Here is a 22425-nt window from a genome sequence, read left to right as displayed (position 1 = left end):
AGATTGCACTAGTCATCAAAACCAAAGACTTGAGACAAAATGTAGATTTACACTCTGGTCTCATTCTCTTGCTCCCAGTGTCATGGAGAAACAAACTCTAAATTGCAGGATCTTTCTGAGACCTCAATAACCAACTTATAACAGCATTCTATGTTGTAAAAGATCTCTGCAGGAGAGTGGAGAAAGAGAAGGGTGTATGTTTGAGCTTGAAATAGAGCTCAATCCCCTATTACTATGACCCCACAATATTGGAAGATCTATGATCCAAAGATTGAAATCAGACCAACTTCAATAACACCATTGTGGGACTGGATCAGAGAACTGAGGAGCAGAGGGAATGATAGAGGTAACTATGTGGGTTAAGGGAGGAGTTGTTCAGCAATCCACTAAGTCTGAGGGAATGAATCCAACATCAAACTGAAATCAGGGCTATCTTTGCAAGAATAACTTGTGGGGGCGGCTAGGTGGTGTGGTGGATAAAGCACTGGCCCTGGAGTCAAGAGTACCTGGGTTCAAATCTGGTCTCAGACACTTAATAATTACCTAGCTGTGTGGCCTTTGGCAAGCCATTTAATCCCATTTGCCTTGCAAAAACCTAAAAAAAAAGAATAACTTATGACAGAGACTTAGACTGATGAATTGTGAATTCCTTAGCATGGGAGGAGGCTAAGATGCTTTGAGATACAACACTGAAAAAAGGACCATTATTAGATGAGAAGGAGTTTGAAAGTGAGCAATAAAAGAAAATGGAGGGAGGGGGATTTGAAATTACCAAAAATCCCAGGAGGAATAAAATTCAAAGTCCTTGAACATAAGCAAATATATTAACAGAGAAAATAGTAATAGCAGGAGAAAATATGGATTCTATCTCTAATAAATGAATTCAGGCATCTATGAATAAAGACTATTTAAAATGAAAACTAATTCATTACTTGATGACACAGGGGGATTTGTGAAATTTGAGAACATAGAACCACAATTTACTATTTAAGAGCTTTGTAAGAGAAATGAGAAGTGTTGAAACAGAATTTATTGCTCTCCTAGTAAAATTAATTGACATAATAGAAACATTTGAATCTGTGGTGACAAATCTCACCAAAGAAACAAAAATAGGAATCACTAACTGGGAAAGTCAGTACAGAAGGGAAGGACAATCTAGCTGAAGAGAAGCAAAAAGCAATCTACAGTAAAAGAAAATATTCTTTCTATTCAACCAAAACATATTGCTTTCTAAGACAATAAAGACACAATTAAGACAACAAAATGATTAACAGTATCTCAGAAGAAAAATTAAAAAACTTGATTATAATACAAGAAAATCACCCAAAATTTATGGGGAGGGAAGTGAAGAGGTGGGAAGGCAAGGGAAATTTTCTACTAAGTCCAGAGAATGATTTGTTATGTTTGCACAATTAGATGTTCTTTTCTTCAGATTCCCTGTGTTAAGCATTTCTTAGGTCAAACTCTTTTGAGTAATCAAAGACATTTTCAGGAGGTTTCAGAGACTCCATGTAACCAAGATAATATCATCAATAAGAGCATCAAGAGTATCTTTGTCAAATAGAAGGAATCCCTCTTCTTCTTGGATATTTCACTGGATCTCCTCCTAAGAGTGATATACACAATGAACAAGCATATATCTGCTTATTTGTCTTACCTTACATGTAAGATCACTGAATTGTTGAATACTGGTACTTCTATTATTAAAATATGCAAGGTAACATGGATAATTTTTATATATGATGGAATGCATTGAGAGAGAGAGAGTGAGAGAGAGAGAGAGAGAGAGAGAGAGAGAGAGAGAGAGAGACTTGAAGTGACATCATTTTGGTCAAAAAATTATTGCAAATATTGCTTGCAAAAGATTGCTTGTTCCCTAATGGAAGATGTTCCTTATATATGCATAGATGATTCTCATAAAAATATTTATCCATATAGGAAATAGGCATGTATTTCTAGATAGAATTTTATAAAAAAAAAAAAAGGTGACATTATGGTAGTATTAAGTTCTATTTAGTATCTTCTCCTCCTTTAGATATTTTGTGAATTGACCCTTCAGTGTCCTCAATTCTATATATTGTATGGATCTCATATATATATACATATATATATATATATATATATATATATGTATGTATGTATACTTGGTCTAATCAGTTACTCTTCCTACATCTTTTTTACTGTTACTTCTACCTTCTGTACAAGGCTATCTAGGACTGTAATGCTAGAATCAGTGAATAAACAAGTTTCTATTAATGTCTCCTATGCACCAGATACCATGTTAAACAGTAGAATATTATGGAGAATGAGACAGGCCCTTCTTTTAAGGAACAAAATTTCCAGTGGGAATTCAAAAAACACTATTTAAATAAGTGAATAAATAAATATAATATATAAATATAAATAATAACAAAGAAATACATATATGTACCAAATACTTAAATTCAAGCTGGATAGAAAAGGAGGAAGAGAACTGAACTGTGTATTAAAAGAAAAATGGGACTATATGAGGTACAGGTCTGTAGGGCATGAAGGAAGGCAAGAGGCCAAGTATTCCTTTGAGAGGAATAGAACAAAGACAAGGTTACTTACATCATAGAATGCACATGGGAGAATAATAACTTGGAAAGATAGACTATAGGGTTTTTCAAAGATAAAGAGAAGAATTTATATTTGAACCTAGAGGTAAGATAAAGGCATTGGAAATGAGTGGGATGACAGTTTGATCATGTCTACAGATATGGAAAATGACTTTGCAGAAGGGTTTGGTATTAAATGGAATGAGATCAATTGGGAGGCTATTGAAGTAGTCTAAATCACCAGTAATGAGAATATGTTCTTAAGGGGAGACTCTGTAAGTAGAGACAAATGGTCAAATAGAAGAAATATTATAAAGGTAAAATTCAAAAGATTTGGCAATTGATTGGATTTGTGGAATAAGGGAAAGTTAAGAATTCCAGATAATGCCCAGATTATAAACCTGGGAAAAAGAAACTAGGATTTTATCCTTTACAGAAATGGCATTTTGAAGAGCAGAGGGTTGTTGTTTTGTTTTGTTTTTTAGGGGAGAGATAATGAATTCAGTTTTGGACATTCTACATTTAATATGTTTCCACAACACCAAGTTTAAAATATTCAAAAAACAAATAGTAATATAAGATTAGAACTCAGACAAGAAACTGAAGCTGACTATACAGGCATGTATACATATATATTCATAAGCTGGGAATCACATGTAATGATATTTAAACTCATAAGTGATGAAGAGTTTACCAAGCATGTTTAGAGGGAGAAGAGAACTAAAAGAGAACCATGGAGAACACCAACATTTATGTGTAGGTTATGTTATTTTGGTGATGGAACAGCATAGGAGACTGTTACAAGTGGTCAGAAAAGAAAAATACTAGGAGAGAAGAATGTCACGAAAACTTAGAAAGGAGAGTGTGTTTAAAAGGAGAGACTGGCTAACATACATATCCCCACACACGTGCTCACACACATATGTGCTCACACACACATGCACACGGTTGCACAGGCTGCAGCAGCAGCAGCAGCCGCAGCTGCCTCCATCAGACATGGCACTGGGCTCTACCTCATTATGGCAGCCATGCGACACAATACCCTTGATTTCCAGGTCAGTGCGAAAGCTGATGGAGATGCCATTCTTAAAGGTCTGCAATCTGTTTTTGAAGCGCAGGCAATGACAGAACCAATTCATTCTTGAGAAGATCATGGATATTTAGCAACCTTCATTAACAAAAATGGCAGTTTCGCCAGTCTGAGAATTTACCCACATGGATTAGTGTTGATGGGTGTACAGAGTTACAACAATGATTTGAAAGGAAGAGAAGAAATTGACAATCGACTAAGCAAATTAGAAGAAAGAAAGAATGAAAGAACTGTGTCAGGGTAGTATTGGAAGGTTAAAACGATTGCCAGCTCTTGTACTAGGAGGCAAGATCGATAATTATTGGCCTACAGCTGATGGACACCTAGTGGAGTATCACATAGATGAAGTTGTGTATGGTGAAGATTCACCTTATCAGAACATTAAAATTCTGCATTCGAAGCAGTGTGGAAATATCCTTACCCTCAGTGGAGATGTCAATTTGGCAGAGTGTGTGTTTGTGTGTGTGTGTGTGTGTGTGTGTGTGTGTGTGTGTATGTATATATGTATATATATACATATATACATATATATATATCTTTTCCAAAAGTTGATTCTGTTTTAGAAATTGGGTTAAACCAAACTTTAAAGTTAATAACAGTGCTCCCAGACAGATGAAGATTTAAAATAAAATATTTAGTAATTGAGTGATAATTGGTAACTTGGAGGAAAAGCAGTTTCAGATAAAGGATCACAATCTCAAAAGAAATAATGAAAACAAAGACATGGGGGAGGGTTGGAAGGATACTCCATATCTCAAAACAGTAAGCACCACAATGACTTGGTTCTGATTAAGAAATAGAAAAGTGGGGTGGCTAGGTGGTGCAGTGGATAGAGCACCAGCCCAGGAGTTAGGAGTACCTGAGTTCAAATCTGACCTCAGACACTTAAAAATTACCTAGCTGTGTGGCCTTGGGCAAGTCACTTAACCCCATTGCCTTGCAAATAAAAAATAAAAAAAATAAATAGAAAAGTAAATAAATGAACTTGAGGTATAAAACATGCAAAAAATAACAGAAACAATATACTACTGCTTGCCAAATACAAGGAATCTATTTACTTGAGATTCTTTCTAATTTGTTCCACCAGATAGACTTGGTTATTATTTTTTTCTGGTTCTATAAAGAAATTTGGGGGGGGGCAGCTAGGTGGCACAGTAGATAGTTTACCAGTCCTGGAGTCAGGAGGACCTGAGTTCAAATCTGAGCTCAGGCATCTATTTCCCCCTGAAATAAATAGAAAGAAATCTTTTGATAGTTAGATTGCTATATCACCAAATGAATAAATTAATTTAGGTAACATTGTTCTTTTTATTATATTGTTTGGGACTCACCATGAGCAGTTACTTTAGTTGTTTTTTAAGTTTATTTTAAATTTTATATAAATTATATATTTTATATATAAGTATTATATGTGATATAAGTAATTATTTATATAAATATGATTTTCATATTTTTAATAAATTATATATTTTATTTTTTTGGTTTATTTCTTTAACTATTTGTCTATTTTTTTTATTTCTAGAAAGTGTTTCATGATTGTTTCAGATAGTTCCCATATTTTATAGCTTTGGTTACTATTTTGAATGAAATTCTAAGTATTTTATATATTCCTTAGTCATTCTAGCTATATCAATTTATTTCTAAATTCTTATTATTCTTCCTTCAACATTTCTCTGGTAACCTAAAAAGATTAAGAATTTATGATGATTTCCATACCTTATTAGATGGAGTGAAAATTTATCATCTTGGTAATTAAAACCATCTGTAATATTAACTCCACTTAAGGGCTCCAATTTTATTTCCCAATTTTCCCTAATGCAAACTTTTTTCTTTAACCAGGCTAGAGTCTTCACTGTAACTTTAACCAGTATTGGTACTCTTTTTTTCTGATCTCTAATTATACTCATTATTTCATATATCATGAGAATTGCTTATGTGAAATTTTAACTATTTATATCATAAGATTGTATTTCTCTTTTGATTTTTTTCTATGTATGTCTTCTCTCCCAACTAAATTATACCTCATAGATGTCAGACACTAATTAACTCTGTGTCTTGTATAAGTCCCTTAACTTTTCCGGACTATAACTGTTTCTTCCAGCTCAGTTATTCACATACTAGCATAATGCTAGACACATAGAATGAATGGGATATAGAATCCTATAGAATGGAAAAAACAATCAAATTTGTAGGTAGATAACTTGGATTTAGATCCCAGCTTTTTTGCATACTTCCTCTATGACATTAGACAAGTCAACTAAACTGTCTGGGTATTTCACTACAAGTGGTTAGACCAGTTATATCTCTCCAGACTTTTACAGTTCCAAGGTCTATGATCCAAATTTATTTGATTAAAGAGAATTGGGAGAAATGAGACTATTTTATTCTGACCTTTATCCAGAATTATATTCCTGTTAGTTTTCTATAAATAGCTGCCCATATATAGTGACAGGTTCTTATGTTGTCTATATATGGACTACAGATGTAGGAGATATAATAGATGGTTGAGTTGATTTTCTGGTTAACTTTTGTTATAGACTGAGACCTTAATATTGAAAATTTATTAAAATCTCCCTGAGTATCACTGTCTTATGTAGAGATAATTTTAGGTTAAATGTTTATAGTAAATTTTGTACCTACTGAATTTTGGAGAATAGGTGGTACAATAGATAGAGCACTGCATATGGAGTCAGAAAGATCTAAATTCTGATCTGTCCTCAAATATTTAATGGTTGTGTGTGCTGGGCAAATCACTGAACTTTATTTGCCTCAGTTTCCTCAACTTTAAAATGAAGATAATAACAGCACATAGCTTGTTATGACTATCAAGTGAGAAAATATTTTAAAACACTTAGCAGTTACTGGCATTTGGCAGTATCATATAAATGATTCTTCTCTTTCTGCTTTAATATCACCAACCAAAAACAAAAAGGAAGCTAGATGGCTTAGTGGATAGAGTATCTGGCCTATTATCAGGAAGACTTATCTTACAGCTTACTAGCTATATGACCATGATCAAGTCATTAACTCTGTTTGCCTCAGTTCCTCATCTGTAAATATTTTTTAGATTTTTGCAAGGCAAATGGGGCTAAGTGGTTTGCCCAAAGCCACACAACTAGGTAATTATTAAGTGTCTGAGGCAATATTTGAACTCAAGTCCTCCTGACTCCAGGACCAGTGCTCTATTCATTGTGCCAACTAGCCGCCCCTCCTCATCTGTAAATTGAGCTAAAGAAGGAAATTTCAAACCACTCTAGTATCCTTGCTACTACATGTAGTTACCAGGGATAGGACTGAAACTACTGAACAACAACAACAAAAAATCAAAAGCAATATATTTTCTTATTAGCTATCTAATTAATTCATATTAACTAAATGACTCAGCTCTTTGCTTTAATTCGCTAGTCAAAATGGTTTTTAAAGACGACTATTTTCAAGATGAAGGTTTTGCTTTTTTTATCTTTGCATCTGCATCTTTATTCTTGTTGACTCCTTATATTCTATCAGTCACTAAATTATATGGAATTTTCTTCATAATTTCTTGACTCAGGTCCTTCCTCGCCTTCTCTATTGTACAAACTCACTTCATGCTTAGATTATTGCTGTAACATTTTTTTAAAGTTTTTGCAAGGCAAACGAGGTTAAGTGGCTTGCCCAAGGCCACACAGCTAGGTAATTATTAAGTGTCTGAGACCGGATTTGAACCCAGGTACTCCTAACTCCAGGGCCGGTGCTTTATTCACTATGCCACCTAGCCGGCCCTTGCTATAATATTTTAATAGGTTCTTCTGTCTCTAATTTCTAGTTCTGTGACCTCTGGGGAAAAAAATCCTTCATTGTATGGTTCAGAATCATTCAATCGTTGACAAGTGATTATTGTACAGTACTCCTCTTTACTATGTATAATGTTCTCTTAATTCTACACTTCAAGTTTTTTTCTGAAACCATCCTACTTGTTACTCTTTTTTTATTTTTAGATTTTTCAAGGCAATGGGGTTAAGTAGCTTGCCCAAGGCCACTGGCTAGGTAATTGTTAGGTGTCTGAGGCTGGATTTGAACTCAGGTACTCCTGACTCTCCAAGGCCAGTGCTCTATCCACTGTACCACCTAGCCACCCCTGCTTGTTACACTTATAACACAACAGTATTCTATTATCATCATATATCACAACTTGTCCAATGATTCCTTAATTCTTTGCTACCACTAAAAGAGTTGCTATAAATATGTACATGTAAGTCTTTTTCCTTTTCTTTTGATATCTTTGGGATACAGACATAGGAAAGGTGTTGCTTGATCAAAGGGCTATGCATAGTTTGCTAGCCCTTAGGCATAGTTCCCAATTGTTCTCCATGATTAGACCATTTTGCAACTCTACCAAAAATGTATTAATGTCTCAATTTTATCACATTCTCACATTCCTTTTCTATTCTATTAGCCAATCTGATAGGTATGAAGTGGTCCTTCCAAGTTATTTTAATTTGCATTTTTCTAATCAATAGTAATGTAATGCTTTTAATTTTAATATTAACATTATTTTCTTCTTCTGAAAACTATGTGTTCATATGTTTGACCATTTATCAGTTGGGTTAATGGTTTGTATTCTTCTAAATTTGACTAAGTCCTCTCTATATTTGAGAAATGAGACTTTAATTAAAGAAACTTGTTGTATTTCCCTCCGAAAACTTATTTCCTTCTTTATTTCTTTTCACGGCTATATTTGTTTTGTCTATACAAATTTTTTTTAATTTGATGTAATCAAAATTATCCATTATATATCCCATAATGCTTTCTAGCTCTTGCTTGGAGAAATTCTCCCTTGTGAATCTATCTAGTCTTGGAGATTTTCTTAGGGAGCTCATTTATGGCTTGTTCAATTTCTTTTTTATAAGAACATTATTGAAGTATTTATTCCTTTAATCTATGAAGTTGCGATTTTTAGAAATATTCATCCATTTCACATGGATTGTTAAATTTTTTGACAAATAACTGGGCAAAATAGCTCTCGAATATTTGCTTGATTTCAACTTCATCGATGATGATTTCATCCTTTTAATTTTTGATGCTGATAATTTGGTTTTCTTTAGAAAAAATCAAATAAATCAATAGTTTCACTATCTTGTTTTCTAATTAAATCAGTGCCTCATTTTGTTTATTAATCCAATTTTTTTACATTCAATTATATTAGGCTTGCCTTGGATTTGCAGAGTTTCCAATTTGTTGTTTAATTGGGGATATAAAATTTATTCTTTTTCTCTTTTTTTCTGAAGCAAGCATTTAGAGATATAAATTTTCCCATAAGTACTGTTGTGGCTACTTTCTATAAGTTTTGCTATGCTATCTCATTTCCTTCTTTAAAAAAATATTTGATTGCAGGGGCGGCTAGGTGGCACAGTGGATAAAGCAGCTGCCCTGGAGTCAGGAGTACCTGCATTCAAATCTGGCCTCAGACACTTAATAATTACCTAGCTGTGTGGCCTTGGAAAGCCACTTAACCCCATTTTCCTTGTTAAAAAAAAAACCCTAAAAAATATATATTTGAGTGCTTCTATGATTTGTTCTTTGATTAGGATTAGGATTTTCAATTAAGTTTTATCTGTTTCCTTGATCCTTTATTGAATTTATTTTTATTGGTTTGAAAAGGATTCATTTAATATTTATGCTTTTCTGCATTTGGTTGTGAAGTTTTTATGACAGTCACTTTTTGCATAAGTACCATGAACAACTGAAGAATAAGCTATCCTCCTTTCTTTTCCCATTCATTGTTCTCCAGTGGTCCATTTTATTTAACTTTTCTAAAATTCTATTCATCCCTTTAACTTCTTTCTTCTTTAGTTTATCATTAGATTTTGCTAATTCTGAGAAGGAAAAGTTTTGTTCAGTTTTATAGATTGATTTTTCCTTCTATAATTTACTGATTTGATTTTTCCTTTAATCATCTGAAAACTGGGGGGGGCTATGTGGCGCAGTGAATAGAGCACCAGCTCTGGAGTCAGGAGTATCTGAGTTCAAATTCAGCCTCAGACATTTAATAATTACCTAGCTGTGTGGCCTTGGGCAAGCCACTTAACCCCATTGCCCAGCAAAAACTTAAAAAAAAAAAAGAATGAAAACTATGCCATTGTACATTGTATGTACATAATGTTTAATCTTGTTGATACTTTTTTAACTATGTTCTACTTTTTAAAAAAATGTACTTTCTTTGTTAATTAAGTCTATTTTTGCTTTTGCTTTGAGATAATGATTACTACTTCTGGTTTTTATTGTTAATTTAGTTGCTGTTTGTTTCTTTTTACCTCAAGTGAAAAATATGTTCTCCAGCTTTATATATAATCTCTTTATGTGACTCTTTTCAAGGCAATAGGGTTAAGTGGCTTGCCCAAGGCCACACAGCTAGGTAATTAAGTGTCTGAGGTCACATTTGAACTCAGGTACTCCCGATTCCAGGGGCTGTGCTCTATCCACTGCGCCACCTAGCTGCCCCTCTCAATCTATTTTCCAGGCCAATTGTTTTTATTTTTACGAAACATTTCACATTTTGTTTTATCTTTTCATTCTTTTGAATTTATTTTTTTTGAGTCCACTTACCTAATTCTAATTTTTGAGGAACCATATTCTTCCATTATCTTTTGTACTTCCTTTTTTCCAGTTCTACTTTTTAAGAAGTTTTTTCCCCTTGGGGGCGGCTAGGTGGTGCAGTGGATATAGCACTGGCCCTGGAGTCAGGAGTACCTGAGTTCAAATCGCACCTCAGGCACTTAATAATTACCTAGCTGTGTGGCCTTGGGCAAGCCACCTAATCCCATTGCCTTTCAAAAACCTAAAAAAATAAATAATAAAAGAAGTTTTTTTCTTTAGTGAATTTTTGCATTTAGTCATTTTTTCTTTTTGAGTTTTTCTCTTTAATCAAGTTGATGCCTCATTTGCCTTTTTTTGTCTGATTTTGTTTTTAAGGTCTCATTTTCTTAAATAATTTTCATGTATTGTTTGCAAAATTTTTGTTTCTCTTTTTACAATTTCCTTGTGATGCTCTCATTTTCTTTCTCAATTTTTCTTCTACCACTCTTATTTGATTTTTAAATTCCTTTTTGAACTCTTCTAGGAATTCTTGTTTGCCTTGTTGTGTTTTTTCTTTCAGGTTTTATTTGTAGTTGTTTTGAAATCATCATTTTCTTCTATATTTGTGTCTTGATCTTCCCTTCCACCATATCTTTTATGGTCAGATTAATTTTTTTTTTTATTTTGTGCTCATTTTGCAAGTCTATTTCTTGACTTTTTAAAACATTTGGGGGGGATAGCTAAGTGGCACAAGGGACAGAGCACAGGCCCTTGAGTCAGGAGGACCTGAGTTCAAGTCCAACCTCAGACACTTAATAATTTACCTAGCTGGGTGACCTTGGACAAGACACTTCACCGCATTGCCTTCCAAAAGAAACAAAAAAAAAAGCAAAACTAAAAACTCATCTATTTAGTTATTTTCCTCCACTATATGCAAAGATAAATTTCAACATTCAGCATTCATTTTGAGTTCCATATTTTTCTTCTTCCCTCCTTTTCCTCCCCTCTCACCTTGATAGAGAACAATCTGATATAGGCTATACATGCATAATTATAGTAAACATATTTCATTAGTCATATTGTGAAAGAAGAATCAGAACATAAGGGAAAAAACATGAGACAAAAAATATAAAGCACAAAATAAATTTTAAAAATTAAAAATTGTATGCTTTAGCCTGTATTCAGACTTCATAGTTGCTTTTCTGAATATGGATGATATTTTCCATCATGAGTTCTTTAGAATTACCTTTAATCATTAAACTGCTGAGAAGAGCTAAGGTCATCAAAATGATTATCACACTGTGTTGCTGTTAATGTATACAATATTCTTCTAGTTCTGCTTATTTCATGCAAGTCTATCACATTCACATACTACAATTTGTTCAGCCATTCACCAACTGATGGACATCATTTCAATTTCTAATTCTTCACCACTACAAAGGTAGTTGTTATTAATATTTTTGTACATGTAGGACTTTTCCACTTTTTATGATGTCTTTTAGATTCAGATCTAATAATGAAATTGCTGTATCAAAGGGTATGCACAGTTTTATTGCACTTTGGGCATAGTTGCAAATTGCTCTCTAGAATGGATCAGTTTGCAACTACACCAAAATTCATTGTTTCCAAGTTTTCCCACATACCCCCAACATTGATCATTTTCTTTTTTGTCATATTGGCCAGTCTAATAGACTAATGATAGGTGTGAGGTGGTACCTCAGAATTGTTTTAATTTGCATTTCTCTAATCAATAATGATTTAGAACATTTTTTCATAGGTCTATAGATATCTCTAATTTCTTCATATCCTTGTTGCCATTTGCCTGTTCATATCCTTTTACCACTTATCAACTGGAGAATGACTTGTATTCTTCTAAATTGACTCAGTTCTCTATATATTTTAGAAATGAGACCTTTATCAGAATGCTAACTGTAAAACATTGTTTCTTAACTTACAGCATTCCTTTTAATCTTGATTGTATTGGATTTCTGCAAAACCTTTTTAATTTAATGTAATCATAATTATTCCTTTTCATTTTGTAATGTTCTCAGGTTTTTGTTTGGTTAGAAATGCCTCCCCTTTCCATAGATCTGACAAATAGATAAACTATTCTTTGTTATCCTAATTGGCTTATGGTATCACCTTTTACATTTAAATCCTCTACCCATTTCAACCTTATTTTGGTAAAAAGTGAGATGCTGATCTATGCCTAGCTTCCATCAAACTATTTTCCAGTTTTCCCAGCAGTTTTTAATCATATAATGAGTTATCTCCCAAACTGGAGTCTTTAGGTTTATCAAACAGTAGATTACTATACTCCTTTATTACTGTTTCTTTTTTGTACCTAATCTAGTCCACTGATTCACTAATCTATTTCTCATCCAGTACTAAACAGTTTTTTTCTTTCAAATTTAATTTTATTATTTTTTCTAATTATTTCTTTTCTGTCCCACTCTTTATCCCCCCACATGAAGAATTTTTTAATTTACATTTTTATTTATTCACAATTTGTAAAATAGTCTTGTTGTAAGAGTAAACATAATCCCCCCCCCACCACAAAAATATAAAACCTCCCAAGAAATAAAGTGAAAGAAAAAGGGGAAAAAATGTGCTTCAGTCTGTGTTCAGATACCATCAGCTCTGTCTCTGGGGAGGATTGCATTCTTTATCATAGGTCCATCAGAAAAGTTACCTCTATGTTTTTCCACAGCTGCTGTTGCTGATTGTAATCCCCTCCATCCATTCCTCCCCATTCCTATTTTTTATATTTCCTCTCTCCTTTCAGTCTGTTTCTCTTCAAAAGTGTGCTATGGGGCAGTCAAGTGGCACATCATATAGAACACCGGCTCTGGGGCCAGAAGGCCCAATGCCAATATCTCACAACAGAGACACAGCAACCACCCAGCCCTGTGGTCCCAGACAGGCCACCCAATCCCACCACCTTGCAAAAAGTTAAAAAACAAAACAATGTGTTGTATCTGACTACCCTCTCCCATGATCTAGCCTCTCTTCTATCACCTACATCCCCCCTCCCCCTGTCCCCTTTCTCCCATCCCCTTCCTCTCCTTTTTCCTTTAGATTTCTATACCCTATTAAATATGTATGTTCTTTCCTCTATGAGCCATTTCAGATGAGAATGAAGGCTCACTCATTCCCCTCATCTTCCCCCCTTCAAGCTTTATCTTTTATTACATGAAATTTTACATGACATATCTTAGCCCATTCAACCTCTCCTTTCTCTCAGTACATTCTCTTTTCACTCATTGACTCCATTTTTACAATATATTATATCTTCAAATTCAGTTCCCTCTTGTGCCTTGTCTATATATGTTCCTAACTATTCTATTAAATGAGAAGGTTCATATGAGTATTATCAGTATCATCTTCCCATGCAGGAATTCATACAGTTCAACATCATTAAATCCATCATGATTTACCCTTCTTATCTACCCTCTCTATGCTTCACCTGAGTCTTTTACTTGAAGACCAACATTCTGTTCATCTCTGGCTGTTTCAACAGGAACATTTGAAACCCCCTTTTTCATGGAAAGTCGATCTTTTCCCCCTGAAAGAGGTTGTTCAGTTTTGTTGGATAGTTGATTCTTGGTTGCATTCCAAGCTCTTTTTACCTTCTGAAATATTATATTCCAAGCCCTACAAGGCCTTAATGAATACATTGCTAAGTCCTGTGTAATCCTGACTGTAGCTCCACAATATTTGAATTGTTTCATTCTGGTTGCTTGTAGTATTTTCTCTTTGACTTGGGAGTTCTGGAATTTGGCTATAATATTCCTGGGGTTAATTATTTTTTTGGATTTCTTTCAGCAGTTGATTGGTGAATTCTTTCAATTTCTATTTTACCCTCTGGCTTCTTGGATATCAAGGCAATTTTCCTGTAGAAATTATTTAAAAATGAAGTCAAAGGGGGCAGCTAAGTGGTGCAGTGGATAGAGCACTGGCTCTGGAGTCAGGAGTACCTGAGTTCAAATCCGGCCTCAGACACTTAATAATTACCTATCTGTGTGCTCTTGATCAAACCGCTTAACTTTAAAAAAATGAAGTCAAAGGCTCTTTTCCTAGTTATAACTTTCAAGTAGTCCAATAATTTTTAAATTATCTCTCTTGGATATGTTCTCTAGGTCAGTTGTTTTTCCAATGAGATATTTCACATTTTCTTCTAGTTTTTCATTCTTGTTTTATTGTTTCTTGATTTGTTGCAGTCATCAGCTTCCTTTAGCTCCATTTTACATTTGAAGGAGTTGTTTTTTTTTTAGAGAGCTTTCTTATCTCCTTTTTCCATCTGGACAGTTGAATATTCTTCTTCTCCTCATTAACTTTTTGATTGTTTTTTCCATTTGAACTAAACTGGTTTTTAATATGTTGTTTTCTTCAGCATTTTTTGGATCTTCTTGATCAAGCTGCTGGCTTGGTTTTCATGCTTTTCCTGCATCTCTCTCATTTTTCTTCCCAATTTTCCTCTACCTGCCTTACTTCATTTTCAATATCTTTTTTGAGCTCTGTCATAGCCTGAGCCCAACTTCTATTTTTCTTGGAGGCTTTTGCTATAGAAGCTTGGACTTTTCCATCTTCTGAATGTGTGTTTTGATCTTCCATGGGACCAAAGTAATTGTTTATGATCAGGTTCCTTTTTTCTCTGTTTACTTATTTCCTGTCTATACCCTGGTTTTGGGGGTGCTTCCTGAGTTTTTGAGTATTATTAGGACACCCCTGCAAGTACCTCACTTCCTTCAAGGTCTAAGGAGAGGTTCTCTCCTGACATGTGGATGACCACAAGCACACCCTTTTGCCCTGGAGCTTTGAAGAGGGTCCCTGCTCTGCTAGGGTAGTATGGGGCCCCAGACTGTTACCAGGGTCTGAAGCACCAAAGTCCTGCCCCAGAAACAGAGGAGAGACCTCAACAATATCTCCTCACCCCCTTACCTTCCATGGGCTAAGTGCTTGACTAAGTCCTGGGTGGCTCCCTGCTAGGCTTTTAGGCCTGCTTATTTTTCCTGGGATTTGGACTGTGCCAAGGACTGTGGCTGCACTGAGGGCCATGCTGACCTGGACTCCATGCTCAATCTGATAGAAGTTTCCTCACTGATCTTTCAAGTTGTGCTTGGTGTTCCCTGGGTTGGCAGGTCTGGAAACTGCTTCTGCTGCTCCCAGAGGCTACCAGGGACACCTTGGGCTGTTCTTGAAAGGCTTGAGCTCCTTCGCTTTGGGGTACTGCCACTCCCTCCAACCCCATGGAACAGAGCCTTCCCACAATCTTCCAGGTTACCTTGGGCTAGAGAATTGCCTCATTGAATCTTTCTGTAGACTGTCTCTCAAAAAATTTAGTGAGAGTCATAATTTTAAGGTTTTCTTATATTTTGGAAGAGAGTTCCTGGGAAATCCTGTCCGCATGCCACTTGGCTCTGCCACCCCCAACAGTTTTGATGATTGCCACTTTATAATATAATTTTAAATCTGGTATGACTAGGGCACCTTCCTTTGCATTTTTTTTTCATTATTTCCCTTTATATTCTTGATCTTTTGTTCTTCCAGATGAATTTTGCTACTATTTTTTCTAGGTCTATAAAATATTTTTGGTACTTTGATTGGTATGGTAGTGAATATATAATTTAATTTACATAGAATTGTTATTTTTAGTATTTTAGCTCAACTGATTCATGAGCAATTGACATTTTCCAATTTGTTTAGATCCAACTATATTTGTGTAAAGTGTTTTATAATTGTGCTCATATAGTTTCTGAGTTTGTCTTGGCAAGTAGATTCCCAAATATTTTATGTTGTCTATGGTTGTATTGAATGGAATTTTTCTATCTCTTGATATTGGCTTTTGTTGTTAATATATAGAACTGCTCATGATTTATGTGAGTTTATTTTGCATCTTTCAACTTTCCTAAATTTGTAATTTTTAAGGTATTGTCCAAGTATACAATCCTATCATCTGCAGAGAGTGATAGTTTTGTTGTCTCATTGCCTATTATAATTTCTTTTTCTACTCTTATTGCTAAAAATTACATTTTTAATACAATTTTGAATAATAGTGGTTCTAATGAGCATCCTTTTTCAGTCTAATCTTATTGAGATGGCTTCTACCTTATCTGCATTATATAAAATGCTTGTTGAGGGTTTTAGAGAAATACTGTTTATCATTTTAAGAAAAACTCTATTTCTATTCTCTAGTGTTTTTAATAGTCTTAATAGAGTACCTTGCATCATTATTCATTAGGGAAATTGGTTTATAATTTTCTTTCTCTGTTCTGACTCTTTCTGTTTATGTATCAGCACCATATTGTTATCATAAAATGAATTTAGCAGAACTTCACCTATTTTTCAAATAGTTTATATAGAATTGGAATTAATTTTTCTTTAAATGTTTGACTGAATTCATTCATATATCCATCTGGCCCTGGAGATTTTTTTCTTAGGGAGTTCCTTGATGATGTGTTCAACTTATTTTTTTTCTGAAATGGAGTTATTAATTATTTTATTTCCTCCTCTGTTAATCTGGACAATTCATATTTTTTAAATATTCTTCTACTTCACTTATATAGTCAAATTTATTATCATATTTTTGGTCAAAATATTCTGAATTATTATTTTAATTTTTCTCCTCATTCACCCTTTTTCATTTTTGATCCTGATTTTCTCCCTTCAATTTTTAAAACAATTTAGCCAAAGATTTATCCATTTTATTGATTTTTTTCATACAAGATCTCTTAGTTTTATTTATCAGTTTAATAGTTTTTTTTACTTTTAATTTTATTAATTTAATTTTATTAATCTCTCCTTTGATTTTCAGAATTTTTAATTTAGTATTTAATTGGGTATATTTGATTTATTCTTCTAGGTTTTTTTAGTTGTATATAATTCATTGATATCTTTCTCTCTGCAAGCATTTAGAGATATAAAAATTTCCCTAATAACTGAATTGGTTATATTCCACAAATTTTGGTATGTTGTTATATTATTGTCAATTACTGATCTTGATAAAATTACTGATTAAACTATTGATCATATCTGATTTATTGTTTGATCCACTCATCCTTTAAAATTGTATTATTTAGTTTCCAGTCTATTTTTAGCCTCTCTTTCCAAGACCCTTTATTACACGTGATTTTCTTTTACTGTGTCATCATCTGAAAAGGATGCATTTGATATTTCTGCCTTCCTACAGTTGTGATGTTTCTAGGTGCTTTATTTTTGTTTATGTGCCATGCACCACTGAGAAAGAGGTATATTCCTCTCTGTCCCCATTCAATTTTCTCCAGAGATCTATCATATCTAACTTTTCTAAAATTGTATTCCTCTCCTCAACTTCCTTCTTTATTTTGTGGTTAGATTTATCTAATTCTCAGAGAGGTTGAGGTCCTGCACTAACATAGTTTTGCTGTCAGTGTCTTCTTGTAATTCATCTTGTTTCTCCTCTAAGAATTTTAATGCTATATTACTTGGTGCATATATGTTTAATATTAATATTATTTCATTGTCTATAGTATATTTTAGGAAGATGAAGCTTTCTTCATTGTCCCTTTTTATTTCTCTTTTTTCAAGGCAGTGGGGTTAAGTGGCTTGCCAAAGGCCACACAGCTAGGTTATTATTAAGTATCCGAGGTAGGATTTGAACCCAGGTATTCCTGACTCCAAGGCCAGTGCTCTATTCACTGTGCCACCTAGCCACCCCCTTCATTGTCTCTTTTAATGAAATCTAGTTTTGCTTTTACTTTACCTGCCTACCTCTGCTTTTTTCACTCCAGCCTAAGCATAATATATATTATATTCTGTTCTTGCCTTTTATCTTTACTGTATCTCTCTGCTTCTGATGTGTCTCCTGTGAACAACATATTGTAGATTTCCAATTTTTAATCTACTCTGCTATCTGCTTCTGTTTTACAGGTGTGCTCATCCCATTCAATCCTGTCTCCCCTTCATTTGTACTTTTCTCTCTCCTTTTATCCTATCCCTCTTCACCAGTGGTTTAACTTCTGCCTCCTCCCTCAATTTGCCCTCCCTTCTATCAGGCCCTCTTTTCTTTCCCCTTCCTGCCCTACTTTTACACTCTCTTCTCTCTTTCCATCAGTTCCTCCTTCCCCCCTCCACAATTTCTCTTCCTAATTCCCTAAGATAAATTTCTAACCTCAAGTGAGTGTAGATATTATTACCTCTTTGAGTCAGATCTGATGAAAGTAAGATTGACACAATACTCACTCCCCTCTCTGCTTTCCCTTTACTGTACTAGGTCCTTTGCTTCTCTTCACATGATGCAGTTTTCTCCATTCTGCCTCCCCTTTCCTCAATTCCAGTACAATTCCTTTTATAAAAGTCTTAATTTTGTATATCAGCTTATCAAATTCAGCTATGTCCATACCTTCTTTCTAAGTATACTCCCTCTAACAGAAATATAGTTCACAAGTGTTATGAGTACTATTTTTCCATGTAGGGATATAGCCAGTTTAATCTTATTGAATATCATTTTTTCTTTTCCTCTCTTTACCTTTTTATGTATCTTTTCAGTCTCATGGCTGAAAATAGAATTTTCTGTTAAGCTCTGATCCTTTCATCAGGAAATTTTTAAAGTCATTGAATGTACCCCTGAAAGAGTATACCCGCTTTTTCTGGATAGTTGATTTGTCCTTCTGAATATCATATTCTAGGCCCTTTGATCTTTTAATGTTGATGCTTTCATATTTTTCCACAGTTGCAATTGTTGATTGTAATTCCCGATTAATAATATGATATTACATCCCTTTGGAATTCCACCCTGTCTCTAGGCTCTACTCCTTGTATTTGGTCCTGTTCCCTCTCCACCCTAGTGAGACAGACCTTTTCTGAAGTACTTTCCAGATATCTGAAGCTGAAAAATGCTCAACTCTGTTCTTGTGTGGGACCTGTTGCTCCAGAATCCATTTAGAGTTTTGATTAATGTTATTGCTGAGGGAAGCCTGGAGGAGCTTAGGGAAGTTTTTGTTATCTCTCTTCCATTTTGGTTCTTTCTCCTCACCACCCCCAATTTCTTGACTTTTAACTTTGTTAAAATTGAGCTGTGCTCCTAGAGTGGAACTGTCCCACACTTTAGATTTTCCATGCTACTGTTTTCAGAACTAATTCTGGAGATCTAAGTTTTCCATGTTTCCAAGGTAGTATTATCTAATGTAAACTGTGATCACTGTTCTCCTGATCTGTGTTCTGTTCAAAGAATTTGGTTGCTCTTTAGCTGCAAGTGCTATTGTTTCTTTTGGCCCTGGAACTGTGACCAGATGTCCTGCCTTCCTGTAGCTGCAAGCATTTGTGCTTCTTTCTCCCTTACAACTGGACCCTTACTCCCTTGTGAATAACTATACTTTTTTTGTCATAAAACTATGATCAGGGCCATGGTCCCAGTGTACCACTGTTTCTCTTCATCCTGGAACAACTAACTAAAACTACACATGGGAAAGGCAACTGGGTTCTGAACTCAGCATGCAAAAAGTTCCTCTATAGTCTCTTTCTTGATAGTTGTATGATCTTTTTGACTGGGAGCTCCTGTTGCAGCCACCTCCAAGGCCTGCTGCTAGCATTTCTCCTGTTGTACCCCAGTTCGACAATCTTTCTTGCTGATTTCCTTAGTTCTCATGGGCTAGAAAATCATTTTACCTAAAACTTGTATGTATTCTACCTCTCCAAAACTCAATGTGACTTATTTTAAAATTGTTAAGTAAGGAATTTGGGGGAGTTCAGGTGAGTCCTTGCCTCTACTTAATTCCAACAATTTCAACAAAACCTCTCCCAACCCACCAATCCTAGAGTGATTTTCATCCTACTCCCTTTTACACTTCTATGAGAGAATGATTTGAATTCTTTTAATTTTTTATATCATCCATAGTCTTTTATTACTAATAAATTCTTTACTTGAATATATCTTGTTAAGGAATATTTCCTTAGTTTCTATTGTCTTCTTTTGCTTCATAAAGATAGGGACTCCCTTTTAATAGTCACTCAGCTATTAATTGAATAAGAAGACTTTATTCTCTAATCAATCGGCAAAACAGGTAAGGCAAAGAGTATTGTACTTTGATTCAAGATGATATAGTTTTGAATCTTGCCTCTGACACTTATTATTTACATGACTAAGTTAGGATCTAGACTTAATTTAATATCCAGAAAATTGGAATAAAGAAACTTGCACTACCTACTTCCCAGAATTGATGTGAGATTTAAATTTTAAGAAAATATAAGAATTTGAAGCTCTTTCTAAAATATTGTCTATTTTTTTGTTTAGTAAACTCTGACATTCACCACCCTTCAAATGTGACTGGAATGTAATAGAATGTGGGAAAGTGATATTATAAATATATCTACTAGCAGAACTATTGTAAAAAATCAAGTGAAATAATCGATGCAAATCACTTTTCAAACCATAAAAAAGATATAAATTTAATCATTAATACATAATACAATAGCACCTTGAATCACTAACATGATATCATGATCCTAATCTTACTATTCCAAACCCTGAGAAAAGGAGAAACTGATTTAAAGAAATCAGAATTTCTTAAGGAAGCTTGTTTAATGAGCTAAACATAACATTTATATTTTTTAAATTGAATGAGTTCTGATACAGAAATTAAATAATTTTTCTGATACTATTGCTATCTATAATATCTTTTCATGGAATGGAGGGGACTTAGAGTTCTGAAAATCTAAATGAGAATTCTATGAACTCTAGTGGACCATACCGAACAGAAAAAGCTTTAATTAGCAGTCAAGCAATTGACTGTATTTCTAATTTCTTCCAGCCCATTTAAATATTGATATATAACCACCAAGTGATATATATATATATATATTCAATAGATTATATATATTCAAATATATCTATATATAAATTTAAAACAGAAATCAAAGGAAACATTTAAAACGAAGGGGAAAAGACATGTGATGGAGATATAAGAAAAAAATGGCTTTTTTGCTAGGTAGAAAGCTGATAAAGTTGAGATCAGATGGGGGTATATAGATATGCATATTTATAAACAAGCTATGCACAGGTGCGTTTATAATGTACATATAAGTATTTATAGCTATCTACATTACATGAGTATATATGCATATATACATATATATGTGTATATATATATACATATATGTATATATATACATATATATGTATGTATATATATATATATATGTACCCAGTTTCTCCTATGGAAAAAACCTTAAAATAAGTCTTCTATCTTGAGCAGAAAGGTTAATATTTTGTAACTATTTAAAAAATACATCCCTGAATCAACTTATTCCTGACCTAAAATTATCACATTAGCATAGCTTTTGATTAAATTTCTTCAGGAGATATTCATTTCAGCTTGATCAGTTAACATAAAATCGAGGTGTTGTTTCAGATACATAGACATATTTGATAAGAAACATCTGGGTGTTTGGTGTGGGATAAACAAAATATCTGGATGACTGAATAATTTTTTCACTATTCATCTGATGTTTTTGGTTTGCATAGACATCAAATCTTTTTATAGTAGGTAGTCTTGGCTATGCTTTTAGAAATTGTAGTATGACAGATGCGGGCAGAAAATCTGTTACACATATGGAGGACAACATGGGTAAAGTTTCCCGGCAAGAACTAGGAGACAAGTACACAATGGAGCTGAAAACAGGTTGCATGAGAAACATCCAGATGCTTGGTCTCATGTTCACCAAACATCTGGATTGAAATGAATTTTTACTAGATGTTTTGACAGGATCCATCTTTTCTGACTTAATAATTGGTGATTCAAACTTACACTTATATACAACATACCCTGGGTCCATGGTCTATAGTAGGTGGTAGAAAAATATCTTATACTTGTGAGACCAGACATAATCTATGTCCTTAAAAAGATCAAAAAAAATTGCATCCACAACTATTTCCCATATCTACATATTCCTGGGAAAGGGGATATTTATTGTTCAGGACTGATTATTGATGAATAATATTTTTTATTCTGTTTTATTTGCTATTTGTTTCTTTTGCTGTAGTATTAGAATTTCAGTTGGCAGAAGCAGATATTTTTATGAAAATGATTAGTTACAGATTTAGCTTTCAAAATATCATTTCAGACATATTTTCAGTTTATAATATAAAAAAATTTCTCATTCATTTTCATTATTTTTGTTTGGAACTGATGTTTTATTGGATAGGCGTTTGTAAGTAGATATGAT

General features: G+C 33.8%; 1 pseudogene; it reads left to right on the top strand.

Moving 5' to 3' along the window:
• The first annotated feature begins 3598 nt into the window (after window positions 1–3598).
• Window positions 3599–21937, top strand: LOC141492323 (spermine synthase pseudogene; annotated as a pseudogene).
• Window positions 21938–22425: the final 488 nt, after the last annotated feature.

The sequence above is a fragment of the Macrotis lagotis genome, chromosome 6 (assembly GCF_037893015.1).
Source record: "Macrotis lagotis isolate mMagLag1 chromosome 6, bilby.v1.9.chrom.fasta, whole genome shotgun sequence".
Taxonomy (NCBI): domain Eukaryota; kingdom Metazoa; phylum Chordata; class Mammalia; order Peramelemorphia; family Peramelidae; genus Macrotis; species Macrotis lagotis.
Note: the sequence above shows the minus strand (reverse complement) of the source record. Positions and strands in the feature narration are given on the sequence as shown.